The 14,825-nt window shown below is 42.3% G+C and overlaps 1 long non-coding RNA gene across 1 annotated transcript in view; it reads left to right on the forward strand.

The window, feature by feature from the left end:
* The first annotated feature begins 438 nt into the window (after window positions 1–438).
* LOC123521281 overlaps window positions 439–14,825 on the forward strand; it is a 280,459-nt gene continuing 266,072 nt past the window's right edge. Inside the window, exon 1 of the long non-coding RNA XR_006679750.1 lies at window positions 439–542. This is a non-coding gene — a long non-coding RNA (uncharacterized LOC123521281). The remainder of the gene's footprint in view (window positions 543–14,825) is intronic.

Raw genomic sequence — 14,825 nt, forward strand, 5'->3', positions numbered from 1 at the left:
CCCGCGTGACCTGTCCCGCTTCTCTGTGCAACAGGTGGTCGCATTGGAAGCGCTGCCGCTTTCCACAAGGCAGCTCCTGCAAAGAGCTCCTCTTTGAGCGCTCCTGGGGGTTCCGCACTAGAACCGGGCATGCTCAGTAGCCAAAGCAGGTTGGGATAGCGAAGCCGCAGCTTTTGCGCTACAGTTTCAGAGCACCAAGAGGAACGGCTCTGGACCTTCTCTAGATGGAGCCCGGCGAGGATCAGCCCCCCCAGTGCGCCGGTGCCTCCCGGGGCGCGGGTGTGCGCAGGCGCCGACCGTGAGAACCCGTGCGCGAGGCTCCGAGTGCAGCTCTGAGAGCGCGGCGGCGGCGGCGGCGGCGGCGGCGGCGGATCCCGACTACCGCTCAACGCCTGCACTGCCGAGCCTCTGCCTGCAGCCGGCGGCGGTACGGCACGCGGCGCACCGTTTCTCGCTTACCTGGCTTAAGGGGGTCGCCACCTCACCATGTCACCCAGGACCCGCTGAACTAGTAATGCCTGAGAATGTCAGCGTTGAGAAAGGTAAGCGCTGCGTGCGCCCGGAGGGCTCTCCGGTACCTGGGAGAAGGAACGGGAGAAAGTCCCGAGGCCGGCGAGTGCCGTCGAGCTGGGCGCAGGGCAGGCTTTTTTGGCCGTGAGGGGTTGTTGTTGCAGCTGTCTCCGGTGATTGGGGGGCTGCCTTGGGCATGTTGGGGAGTTTGTAGAGGGGCGAGCACCATTTGGCGTGGCTTGGGGCCAGTAAAGTCTGAAGGACACACTGGAAATCCCTGGAGGGGCGGCTTGGGCGCGGAGAGGTGGTGGCGGTGTGTGGAGGTGAGAGAGGGAGGCGGTGGGCGTCTTCTGCCACTTCTGGGGGCGTCGGCATTGGGCGCCCTGGCTGCAGCGCGGACCAGTTGTCCGCTGCGACCTGCACGCTCCCTGAGGGGCTGGAGTTGGGCCAGGGAGACCCCAGAGCGCCCCATAGCCCGGGTCCAGGTGCGCCATCCAGGAGCGTCTCCCGGCCTCCCGAACGCTGCGGGTGCCTGTGATCCCTGGGACCGAGATGCAGCTTGGTGGCCACAAAGAGCCGAAGGAGCCCCTGAGGGTGGGGGATCCAGGCACCAGGGCCTGGGGAGATTCATCCCCCGCAGCGAGCCCAGAGCCGGGGGACTTGAAGGGCTTGCGCGCTGGTGGTCCGAGGGTCCCCGGGACGTCAGGCTCCACAGAGGATGGAGGAAGCCGGACGCCGGGAGCCGGGCGCTGCCAGGGGTGTGAAATTCCCAGCTGTGGCCAGGCGGTTAGAAGGGGGCTGCAGGAGAGATGTCAGTAAGCAAGCGCAGCCCGAGGGGCAACTGGCGAGCCAAGGGTCTTCAAACCTGGCACTCCTGTGGGTAGTCCAGAGGGAATGGGGCACTGGGGTTAGCAAACTGCATTTCCGAAAGAAAAACCCGAATCCTTCATAGTCCCTCCCCCCCTCCCTGAACAGTGCCGAGGTGGGAAAACGCCGACGGGGCCTGGGAATGAATGAAAGCTCCTGTTGGAGAGCCCAGTTGCGCTTGTGGTCTCGGTGGGGCAGAAGGGGGAGGGGGTGGCAGGAGGCAGCTTCTGCCGTGGTGGCGGTGGTGGTCTGGAGGAGGTGGGCGGGGGACCAGAAGGGGTGCGCGCGGGGGTGCAGCGTGGTGTGCGCGCCGGGAGGGGGTGGCAGCCGCCCCGCTCTCCAAGTGTGAGCGCAGAGCACTGGGGCTTTTTTAAGGGTGGTTGCTATGCAAGGCGCTACCCAGCGCCGGATTTTGTAACTAAGCCTCCCCCGGCAGCGGCTGTTGCTGTTCGCTGGGCTTGTTCGCTAACGATTGCAGGAGAAATAATGAGGATGTAATTATTACAGCCCTGGCGCTGTCAAGAGGTGGGGGGCGGAAGGGACAGGCAGTCTCTATGGGCCAGGTGCGCGTGGTCAGGGGTAGGGGAACCCCTCCTCACCTCTGCCCCCCATTTTTTGCACGGGATGTTCGGTACCACTGAGAGGCTTTGGAGCCAAACCGGACTTGGGGATCTGAGGTGGGGGTGGGGCGGACTTTGGGAGAAAGAGTTTGGTGATGAAGGGTGTGTTGGAGTAAGAGGAGAAGAATGCAGGTAAGTGGGCACTGGAAAATAAACAGTTCCTGAGGGCTGTTTATTTGCCCTCAGGAACTAAAAGACATCTTCCCTTCCATTTGGCTCTTCCACACTTCTTAGGGAATTTTATCCCAGCTGCTTGTATGCTGCTTTTCTCAAATGAATGGCGATTCTGGCAGCCAGGGCTTCGAATTCTGAATTCGTGACTTATCAGTGGTAGCTGTCTTGTATTGATTAAAAATAAAGCTATTGGCAGTGAATTCATCCTGTGTTTATTAACTCTGCCAGCACTGGCTGTGGGTGGTTGTAGAGCTCGAAATATAAAACACTACTGTTTTTTTGGTTCTCCCCCCCACCCCCACCCCTGTCATCTCGGGACTTAGAGGCAGGAGAGACCACAGGTTAGAGATTTAAGAAATAGATTTCCTTGAAGAAATGTCCCCTTGGTGGCCTTGAATTTTTACGAACGGTAACCAGGTCCCTCTGTATCTTCATGGAACAATGCATTTGAGTGGAAGTATATGGACTCTAGCAATCTATGATTTCAAAGAGATTATTATTTCTTGATAAGCCTGGGTGGCGCTAAAGCCACTGGCCACAGTGAGGAAGAAACGACCTGGCAATTTGCTCCCCTCAAAGACTTCAGACTGGAATATCCTACCAGCCATATACTCAGTAGGAGTCAGCATTGATAGGGAAGTACACCACCACAGCAGCAAATAATAACTTGTTTGTAGATGGCACATATTAGTTGTATTTGTAATTAGAAAATAATTTGACATCTCAGCACGGCCTGAAGGATTCAAGATACCATATTCAAAAGGATTCTTTTTTTTGTATGTCTCAAAGGTGACAACAGGATCAGTTAGTCCCCTTTGGAAGAAACATCATTTAGATTTGAGGTTAATATATATTAACACAATTTTGATTTGATTTTCTTTATTTTCTCTAAAAAAGATAATGAGTAACCAAGGCAGAAAAGGTGAAAGAATGAAAAAAATGATAATTTTGGCAGGTCAGCTTGTTACTCTGATGTTTCTTTAAAAATGTCATTAATCAGGATTTTCCAGTAGCCAAATTGTCTTGTGCAGGCGGCTGGGTGACTCACAGTTTTGGCTCTAATAGTAATTGTAGAGTATGCATACCATTTCCTTTTAGATGGTATTTTTTCCATTGCTTGGAAGAGAACAAATTAGAATATTTTATACCCCACATCTGGCAATATAACTAGCAGACTATGGGGAGTTCTAGCTGCTCAAGCACATCTGGGCTGTGAGAATTAAGAACCTACAATGAAAGAAAATGGTTAAAATATAGTCCTATCTAAATCAAATTACTCTTTCCTGCCATTGCTTCAGAAATTATATCCAATGTCATGAATTCAATGAATGTGGGATCTATTCCTCAATGGTAGCCTAGCGAGGGTGCCCTACTTTGTATGTGTAAACCATTCCTGCCTCGTCATGAACTCTCCCTCAGAATTTTCTGTTCTTGGGTAAGAAGTCAATAAGGTTTGAATGACTATTAGCCTATCATCTCAAATTTTATATTTCATTTTAGCTTAAAGGGTAAGCTTAATAAGCAAAATGTGTTATACATGAGATAGTCCAAAGTAATGCACTAATTAGAGCATTCTTGTGACAAAGATCTTTTCCCAGAGAAGCATTCAAAGTCAATTTTTCATACTGTCTGTGTTAGACCGGGTAGACTAGAGAAACAAATTTGAGGTTAATTGACATTGACACACATGTGTATAAGGAAAAGGTTTATATACAAGAGGAATCATACATTAAGAAAACATCCCAACCCAGTCCAGTCCAGTCCAAGACTATAAGTCTGATATTAGCCCATATGTCCGATATCAATCTATAAAGTCCTCTTCAGACTCATGAAACACATACAATGAAGCCAAATGCAGGACGATCATAAGCCAGTGGGTAGAAAGTCTTTGGGTCCAGTGGCGTTGTAAGTATCTCAGCACTGGCAGGAGTCTCTCTGTGGCTTCTCCGGCTTCAGAGGTCTGATTGCATCCGTGTGGCTTCTCCAGCTCAGGGCACTAGTGTAGTTCCATGTGTCTTGTCAGCTACAATGTTCTCCAGGGAGTGGCAGAGAGAGAAGTGTCTCTCCCTCCAAGGAGTAAGTCCTGGATTTCCCAGAATTCTCAGGAGAAGACCATGCCCACACAGAGGCCTCATTGGCTATGATCTGATTGATGGGCTAGCCTCCACCTCTACACTCTTAATCCTCAAATTGACAATTATATAACTACCACACTGTCAAATATTTATTTTTCTTTTAAAAAACTTTGCACTTACATTATATTTAACCCAAGTGGTACTGGAGACAGAAATAAACATTATTTACTAATATTTGCACATGCTTTTGGTTTCTTGTGATCTAGTTGATTAACAATATTTCCTTTATTATTGTAGAATTCAGATTTTGTTGCACTCTTTTCCCCTAATGACATGCTTTCCTATAGCAGTCTATTGCTTTTCTTATTTTCCCCACTTTGTTTTTGCAATTGGTAGAAATTACAAATAAAATATTAAAAGCAAAAGTATTTCACAGCATTTAAATTACATTTGATTTCATTTACCCAGAACCGACAAATATTCTAGAGCCTAGTGTTTTTTATTTGTTGGGGGATTTGAATTTCTCTATTTTAACATATTATTTTCCATAATATACTACATGATCAAAATGAAGAAATGCTGTTACTGTTTTATAACTATATTGGGGGGGAAATTTGATATCTCGCCTTCCCAACAAATTGGTTGATGTATACTTTGATTATAGGTTTTGAAAGGACATAAATTAGATGTATTGTTTATTGACTCTTGGAATGAATACACCAAGATCATTAATTGACTACAATAACAATAACTATGATTCATCATGTTGGCCAAATGAGAGTCATATTTAGAGTATTGCCAGGATGTCTTAAAAAAAATGTGTAGGCTACCCTATAGGAAGATAGTGGGTAAAATGTCTATAAGTTATTCTTAACCAAACATATTTTTTCTACTAGTTATTTTTAATTATATAAGCACATTCCTACCAATTGCCAACTTCTCTATGTTTTGTTAGATTAAGCATTCAGTCAATGTTTCATATTGTTGTCTAGATATGTGTGTGTACAAAGACAGCATAGTAATTTCATGTGAACTCATGACAATATTCTAATTTTTAGGGAAGCTAAAAGATGGACTTTGACATCATCCAAGTGTAGATAGAGATGGTAGGGTTTGCAGACTCCACTTTAAATTCCGGATCTGATGGTAGAGGGGTTGTAACTTTTAAGCTCAGCTTTCTTTCCAGGACTTAATAGCAATGACACATAACAGTAATCTCCTTGGCCAACATAAATTTAGGTTCATATGTCAGGGTCTTCTTTTTCTTTTTTCATGCCAATAGTAGATGAACTGGTTTCATTTTCCTAAATGTTTATAAGTGCTTGCATTTCCCAATCATCAGCTCAGGGTTTTCTTATACTGTAGCTTCATTTCAGCCTCAGGATTATCAATTGCCTATTTCTTTAGCTGTTTTGACATTTCTTGTGATGGGCATCAGTTGCAGTTGCTCTAAAGAGAGAGTATGTCTCCTTGATGTGTTATTATATATATTCTTGCTGGCTGTCAATTTCATGTGTTCTTGAACTACATTACTACCTTGCCTTTCTTGATGGGCCCTCAAGACATTAAACTTATTTGGCTTATTATAGCAAACTTGTATTTGTCATCTAACATGAATTCACACTTCTAGTATAACAGAATGCTGATTTTCTTTTTGAATCATCTTTTACCATTTTTAGGGCTTGATTCTGTATGGCCCACTGTTCACTTCAGAAGTGGACTCCTGATTGACTAAAATAAGTCAAAGAATCCCTACCCATCCCTGAAAAATAATTGGATCAGTGGAGAGCATGACACTTAATTTGAGCTGAGCTGATGAAAGTTACACTCAGGATTTTCATTTGCCTTTTAAGTAAGTGAAATTCTTTGAAAGTAAAGTTAAATATAATGTCTGATGTTGTTGCCATCAACTTCTAACTCCAAGAAAAACACCTGATTTAAATGAAGCCAACACCAACATGTGAAAGAGCAGGGCAACACTTGGAGATAGAAACAACTTGGACTTGAAAAACATTATTTGAACTGCAGTCAAATTATTCCTGGAATCACCATTGTCCCTTCATTTTCACTTATGTAAACAAAGTTCTCTTTCAAATAGACCTCTCTGTCCTTGACAACCAAATATGATGTGTTGTTTTCATATTTCTCTAACAATTTTCATTCTAAAACCCCTGTTGCAGAACCAACATTTGGTTATCTTAAGGTTCATTTTTTGTTTGGTGATGCTTCTTATGTGCATAATCCAATATACGGTATAGGCATGTATCTATTTTTGCACCCCCCCGACCCAGACCTTGCCAGAGATCCAAACACTGATCTAATAGATGCTTTTCTTCATTATCTTCAAAATAATCATACTCTGCACAAAAGAAAAAAAATTAAAATGATTTCCTTAAAAGCAAACAAACATAGCCTTACTATCCTGAATCAGTCCCTGAGATAGCTTATTGTCCCAACACCCACTTGCTTTCCCCTGCCTCCCCCTCTCCCATGTTTGTCCTATCGAATGGCTGTTTTGTTTGAACTGGGGACTTCTCATTGAGCACCCAATGTTTAACCCATAGCACCACCAGGATCATTAAATTATATGTAACACAGAGTCTATATCATAATCCAGGAGATATAAAAATGTTCCTCCCTATATTTGATGAAGATTTTTCCTGCTATGTTTGTGCAACACTGACATGCAGTGTTTTATATTGGTGATACAGGGCAGTGGTTAAAAGTGAGGGCTCTGGAGTTAAACTCTTTAGGCAGCTGAGTGACATTTAGTAATTTGACATCGCTGTATCTACTTCCTTATCACTAAAAGAGGGACAATGTGCTTTTAACTTGAAAGAATTGTCATGAAAATTAAATGTATAACTGTAAAGCATGTAGAAGAGTGTGTATCAAATGACCTTTTTATCATGAAGGGATACAGAAATGAAGTTGAGATACAGTTTGAGCTATCTTAAATTTGAAGTAATCATGTCAACCTCTGATATCCCATAGAATTTTGATATTTTTATTTATATTGTTTTGTTTTGTTGTGCTGTTGAGTCCATCTCTTCTCATTTTCACTGATCTACAATGAAATGGAACACTGCCTGGCTTTGGACCATCCACCCAATCAGTGCTCTATTAGAGCCCATTGTTAAAGCCACTGTGTCAATCCATCTCCTGAGGATCGTCCTCTTTTTCATTGACCCTCCTATTTTGGCACTCATGATGTCCTTCTCAAGGGACTGGTGCCCTTGAGAACATGTTCAATGTCTTGTCATCCTTGCTTCTCAGGAGCACGCTGGCTGTACTTCCTCTGAGAGATTGGTTATTATTTGTAATCTTATTTATATATCCGCTTTGTTAGGACTTTCCAAAAGTTTTGACTCAACCACAGAAGTACAGGAGCAGAAATTTTCATAAAATAGAAAATTAGAGCAAGAATGTAAGGTAACCTTGAGCGTTAATATGCTTCTTTAGGCATTAGATTTGCCTCTGGTTTCTCTGAAACTCATAATCACCTGATCAGGGTGGAAGCTTTTGCTCATTTTTCAATAAAGAAAATCATTTCCCTAGTGCTAAGTCACAAAATCTATTTCTTCTGATAAGCTCAAATTTCCCAAGTCTTGTTAATATTTTATATATCCCACAGTTTTGCATGCACATATCCAATACACCTATGTGGACCAAAGATAAGTGATTGTTTTGTTCTGAATGTGATACCGGTAACTGTGGTCATTATAACTTGTGTCTCCAATTCATTGAAACTTACTCTCTTCTCTATTCCATCTTGTGCTTGGTCTGACTAGAACTACTCATGCTTCCAGTTAGATGTTAGAAGGAATTTCTAAAGCTGATGGTGCCAGGCTATCAAAAGGTATAGTGTCTGGCGTCTTAAAGGTTTGAAGGTAAACAAGCAGCCATCTAGCTCAGAAACAACAAAGCCCACATGGAAGAAGCACACCAGCCTGTGCGATCACGAGGTGTCGAAGGGATAAGGTATCAAGCATCATCAGAACAAAAAAATCTTACCATAGTGAATGAGGGGCGGAGTGCAGAGTTGAGACCCAAAGTCCATTTGTAGGCCACTGGAGATCCCCTTACAGAAGGGTCTTGGGGAGGAGACGAGCTAGTCAAGGTGCGATGTAGCAACGATGAAAAATACAGCTCTCCTCTAGTTCCTAAATGCTTTCCCCCCTCCCCATCATGATCCGAATTATACTTTGCAAGTCTGGCTAGACCAGAGGATGTACACTGGTACAGATAGGAACTGGAAACACAGGGAATCTAGGGCAGATGATCCCTTCAGGACCAATGGTGTGAGTGGTGAGACTGGGAGTGTAGAGGGAGAGTTGGTTGGAAATGGGGAACCGATTACAAAGATCTAAACGTGACCTCCTCCCTGGGGGATGGACAACAGAAAAGTGGGTGAAGGGAGACATTGGACAGGGCAAGATATGACAAAATAATTTATAAATTATCAAGGGCTCATGAGGGAGAGGGGAGCAGGGAGAGAGGGGGGAAAAATGAGGACTGGATGCCAGGAGCTTAAGTGGAGAGCAAATGTTTTGAGAATGATGAGGGCAATAATGTACAAATGTGCTTTACACAATTGATGTATGTATGGATTGTGATAAGAGTCGTATAGGCCTCTAATAAAATGATTTTTTTTTTTTTTTTAAATGATTTTTTTTTAAAGAAGGAATTTCTTCCAGTAAATCTCCCTCATGTGATGAGATTGAATTTTGGTAACCACTACATTGTAATTGGCCCTTTACTTGTCTTCTAGATTTCCATTTTAGAATGCTAACTCTTGAAGAAATTGTGCCTTGTGATATTCATCCACAAACACTGAAACAAGAGACCCTATATACCTAAACTATCTCTTGGAATGAATGAATGAGCAAACGAACTACAAGCCTTTCACCACTTCCTCCATGATTTTTCCACGTCTGACCCTATTTACTTTTCTCTCATTTTATTAATAGCATTCTTTAAATAGTATTCATTGCTCTTTCTATTTAGATCCCAAACAGTTTATTTTATGTGTGCTCTTGCAACTCTGCATTATTTTTTTCTGACTAGGTATAGGCTAGCATGATTCCATGTTTTTACCATACCCAAATTGCTTTGGCTCTTTGCTCTTTTCCTCATATTTGTCCTTTCAGATATAGTTTAAGTGTTACTTCCTCTGTGGCATGTTTCCCAGAATTAAATCATCCTTGTAGACCTTTGTTTGTGTTTCTCTTAGGGCAGGTTCCATATAAGCTGGTTATTTGTGATCCTGACGTTCTCCTCGAGACCAGGTGCCAAGCGCTGTCCTCGATGCTGGGGACAGAATTTGCAGTTCTATGAATTTTGCTGAAGGATTTTGAGTCTTATTACTCAATATATACTTTAATGACTAAGCAAACACATAACCATTTCATTCATTATTTTATAATAAGAGGTTTCTTGAGTGAAATGTTTTTACCCATTGCTTCTCTAGGTTGTATGTCTGTGTGATTGTGATGTGAAACTTTACAAGCACATGGATGTATTTGGTATACATATTTAAATATCCTTGTGGTATAAATCCTTTGGATTTTCAAAATAATTTCCATTAGGCTCACATTTTTTGTAATATTATGGAAACTTCTGTACAATTTCATGAACATCTGTTTTCTGATAAGAACTTTATAGGTACTCTATTGTTGTTGTTGTTGTTGTTAGGGATCATCAACTTGCTTCCAACCCATAGCAAGCCTGTGTACAAAAGAATGAAACACTGCCCGATACTGAGCCACTCTCGCAATTGTTCTTATGTTTGAGGCCATGTTGCAGTCACAGTGTGAATCCATCTTGAGGCTCTTCCTGTTTTTTGCTGATCTTCTACTTTACCAAGCACAATGTCCTTTTCCAGGCACTGGTCTCTCCTGATAAGATGCCCAAAGTATGTGAGCCAAAGTGTCATCATTCTTTCTTCTAAAGGACATGACTATACTTTTTGTAAGACAGATGTGTTTGTTAGTTTTGAAGTCCAGAGTGCTTTCAATAATATTTGCCAGCACCATAATTCAAAAGCATCCATTCATGTCTCTTTGGTCCTCTTTGTTCAATGTCCAGATTTCACATGCATATGAGGCAATGGAAAATACTATGGCTCAGGTCAGGTGAACTTTAGTCTTCAAAATAACAATCCAACTTTTCAACACTTTAAAGAGGTCTTATGCAGCAGATTTACTCTTATTTATGTCTATTCCAAAGAAAGAAGACCAAATAGAATGTGCAAATTATAGAATATCCTGCAACAATTTTTCCTGATCATCATCCAACAATAGTTTCAGCAGTACATTGATAGGGAGCTGCCAGAAATTCAGGCTGCATTCAGAATTGGATGTGGAACAAGGGATATCTTTGCCTGATATCATGTCAGATGGATCTTGGCTAAATTCAGAGAATCCAAGAAAGATATTTACTTGTATTGAATTGTTATGCAAAAGCATTAGACTGTATGAACTATTGAATTTAACTATAAATGACTTTGATATTTTCATAAGCAAAGAATGTTATATTTCCAAATTTTCTGATATTTGGGTCTGAAACAGTGTTCTCAATTATGGCTATAATGAGATTCAATTATAATGAGATTTATTTTTGTTGTGAAAGATGAGTTACATAGCACACAAAAAACAAAACTCCATAAATAAATGTATGCTCAGTGAATGAGTATAGATCATAACACTACCAATTCTCATCTACAAATGCTGAGATTGACGTTAGTTGTGATTTTCTTATTTCTCATTTATTTGTGTCAGTATGGCATTGATCTATTGTGACATAAAGTTCCACACAAAATGACTTGTTAACTTGCACAGTGAAATCATAAGCAGAATATTATTAGGGACCACCTTTCTTCCATCTTCATTGTGTTGACCTAATTCCCTGGTAGTTGCCCATTGACTGTCACTGTAGAACAGTGATTTGCTTGATAAGGCTTTCTAGCCTTTCTACATAGTCTTTGTAATTCCAATTGATTTTTTTTTCTGATGAGTCTAGGTAAGAGAAGATGCTGAGAGAGTTCAAGATTCAGTGTGAGTGATTGTTAACAGGCTTGTTATTATAAAACTTGGAACTCTAAGAGGGCATTTGTCTCTTGTCCATCCCACTTGGCTTAAAATGCACCATTTCAGAAGTAGTGGAGGTGATCTTCTACATCCAAGAGGAAAGAGCCAGGAGTGGAGTGTGTCCTTTGGACCCTGAGATGCCCATGCATTGAACTCTCTTGATCCAGGGATGGAAAACTGAGACACCAGAGGAGCCGCAGAACTAAGTACCAGAGCATGGGACAGTAGTGGGCTTCCCAGCCCAGGGAGTGAACAAAGCAAAGTAAGTTCAGGCTCACCTGTGGAGTGGGGTAGCTCCAAGCACTTGATGGGGTGGGGTGGGGGGCGGATTCGGTTTGCTGACCCATGATGAAGGTGAGCAGCTTTGGGCTGAGGTTCATGATGGAGTGGTATGCCCTTTGTACAATAGTGTCAGCTTTAAAAGATCCTTATAACATTTCTTGAGCAGGACAGAGGCCAAAGGCAAAGGACCAGACAGGGGCCTGTGGGCATGGCTTGGAAGAAGCTGCCTTGACTGAAGAACTGTGTCTTCAGGACCATTTCTGATCTTGTCAGTTTCCTTAATGAGCAGTAATTGTGAGCATTGTCTGTGAATTATATGTGACCAATGCAATGAATTATCATCATGGTAATATTTTATCTTAAAATAATTAAGACCAGACTAGTCCCAAGGAATTAGAGATTAAAGATGTCCCAAATGTACAGCTCTTCCATGAAGCTATTCTGCTCCATTTCCCCACCTACTCCTCCCTTCAGAATATTCCCTTACGTTCCCGAGTTCTGTGATTCACTGCAGCATCCCACAGAAACTTGGGTAACTTTAAGGAAATGTTTCATGTGGTGGGTGTTGTTCCGTTCCAAATCCGAAGGTCAGGCAGAGGCGAGCCAAATGCAGGGTCCAGAGACAGAAGCCAAAATGCCCACAAGTGACAGCAGGTCTTCTTGCTTCTAACAAAGCTCGCTCATGGGAAAAAGTATGGCTTTTTAGGTGATGCAGTGAAAATTATATCATGGCAGCAGCATGTATACTCAGTGCAAGGAACCCAAAGGCTAGGGTCTCAAGTTACATGCTCCAATCAAGTAGTCTTAAAGATGCTTATGGAAACATAGGTTGTGACTTGGTTCAGACTTCCATCGAGCTGATCTGACTCAAAGTGATCCTAGAGGATATAGTAGAACTGCCACTGTGAGTTTTGGAGACTGTAACCCTTTAATGGGAAAGTCCCATATTTCTCCCATGGAGCAGATGGTGGTTTCAAACTGGTGACCTTGCTGTTAGTAGAACTTTGACAGGGCTTTCCTTACTTCAGAATTGTGACCATTAATAGTATGGTATTTCTGAATGACCATATTCTAGTCTACGGAATCATGGGCATCAAAAGTCACAAAAGCAAAGCACCTCTTCTTGTCACTGCCTCGATCAGTCATGATTTCAATTACTTCATATTCCCCTTATTGACCAAAATAATCTCCTAGGTGGTGCTATTCAATGTCCCTTTTGATGCTACCAACAAAGATCTTTTTCACAGTTAAATGGGGGCACCTGGTCTTTGCGCCTTCTCATGAGACATCCCTATTTGCTTCCACAACTCTTCTATCTACCTCGGGTGGCCTTACTTTCAGGGCTGCATCTACCTTCTTCACAGGAGAGTTTGCACCAAACCCAAGCCTTGTCGGGCACGTGTTTGGATCTCGCATTACCACACAGGCCGTGCACATCCCCCACTGCTCAAGCGGGCCCTGCAGACTCGCATCTGTTGTTTCAGAGCTCAATCCTGTGATGAAGAGTTTCCACAGCTGCCCAGGCTCTTTAAGAGACTCTGACTTAGACAGGGTGGGGGTGGGAGGACCCTAATGAGGCTTCCTTGGTGGCATCCACTAGCAGAAAGGAGTCAACTAGCCTTCTTCACAAAGTCATACTTACCCGGAAGGAACCTGATGAGAATGTGAGTTCAAGAAAAAAAAAGAAAAGAGCTTTGTGATCAGCTAATGGTTTCTGCTAAATCTTTCTTATTCCATTTTCAATTTAAAGTAACCTTTCTAAAAATTATTCAGCAGACTCTACCTCACATTTCATTGGCTAAATTGTGCTTTAGCCTATTGTGCTTTAGCTAAATTGTGCTTTAGCTTAATTGTGCTTCATGCCAAACCAGTGACTTGCAAGAGGAATAGGACTATCATTGAGCTATAAGAAGATAAGACAAAAAATATCACTCCTAGTTCATACATGCATGAATTTATTCCAAACAGAGATGTGTGAACATCAGACGATGGCTGCAAATAAGTTCTCTACAATCAATGGATGACTCCATAATAAATTTGTTTTTATCTATTAAGGCTCCTTAAAAATAAATGATCCAATCAAAACTATGGCTTCTGTGAGATCTGCACCAATAAAATTCAAGACAGAGAGGCTAGCTCAAAAGGCAATGGCTACTGGTTCGCGGAATTCTAAAAGGATAATATGGAGAGATTTTTCTCAAAGGACACAGGATTAGTGTGGGAGATTATTATGAAGAAATTTTAAGAAAATGTGAATTACGCTGTGAAAAAAAAGGCCAAGAAAGTCATGCTGTGGAGTTTTTTCCTCATCATGAAGATGTACCTGCTCGCTTGAGCAGTGTCGTCCTGAGGGAATGTCACTGAGACAGCTTTGCTCTGTCCACTCAATAGCCCAAACCTGGGTCCTTCAGACATATTTCAACATAAGTTTACAATTTGAGTCCCTCAAAGGAGAGTAAACTGACATTTTGATGTGTAAATTGAAGAGTGAAGAATGCTTTGGGGAAGGATTAAATGAAAATACTAACTCACTGTCATTGAATTGATTCTGATACATAACCCATTAGGCCAGAGTGGAACTATTTCAGTGGGTTTCTGAGAATAAATCTTAATGGGAGTAAAACACTTCTTTTTTCTTCCACAGAGCTAGTTGGGTTTCAAACTGCTGAGTTTTTGGTGAGCAGCCCCGTGAGTACCTCACTATGCCATTAGGCATGGAAACACTGCATTCAGATGTATGGATCCAGATGGAGGATGTGTTGAGAAACTAGAGTGTCACACTGATATAATTTTGTTCAATAAAGGGTTCCAGGATTTTGTAGCATCATTTTTTGACCTACCTTGGTGTTCCTAATTCAGAGTTAGGCTGGAGCTGTGCCTGCTTACCCCGTATGAGAGTGCATACTAGCGTCAAAAACAGAACAAACCAAACAAACAAAAAATGTACTTCTTATAGAATCCAGGAAGTCAAATGGCTGGTCTTCCACCATGCTGATCATGTTCTATTTTGAGTTTATAAGTTGCCTGTTGTATACAATGGTGAAGTAGAAGGTCAATGAAAAGGAGGAAATGCCGTTATTGGTTTCACATGTGACAGCAAATGTGATTGTGCTCATGCAGAACTAGTATTTAGAATAAACCGAACTCACTGAGATCAAATCAATTCTGACATAACTACCTTATAGGACATAGTAGAACTGCCCCTGTGG

The sequence above is a fragment of the Echinops telfairi genome, unplaced genomic scaffold (assembly GCF_000313985.2).
Source record: "Echinops telfairi isolate 266 unplaced genomic scaffold, ASM31398v2 ScPeMD7_9;HRSCAF=40, whole genome shotgun sequence".
Classification (NCBI taxonomy): domain Eukaryota; kingdom Metazoa; phylum Chordata; class Mammalia; order Afrosoricida; family Tenrecidae; genus Echinops; species Echinops telfairi.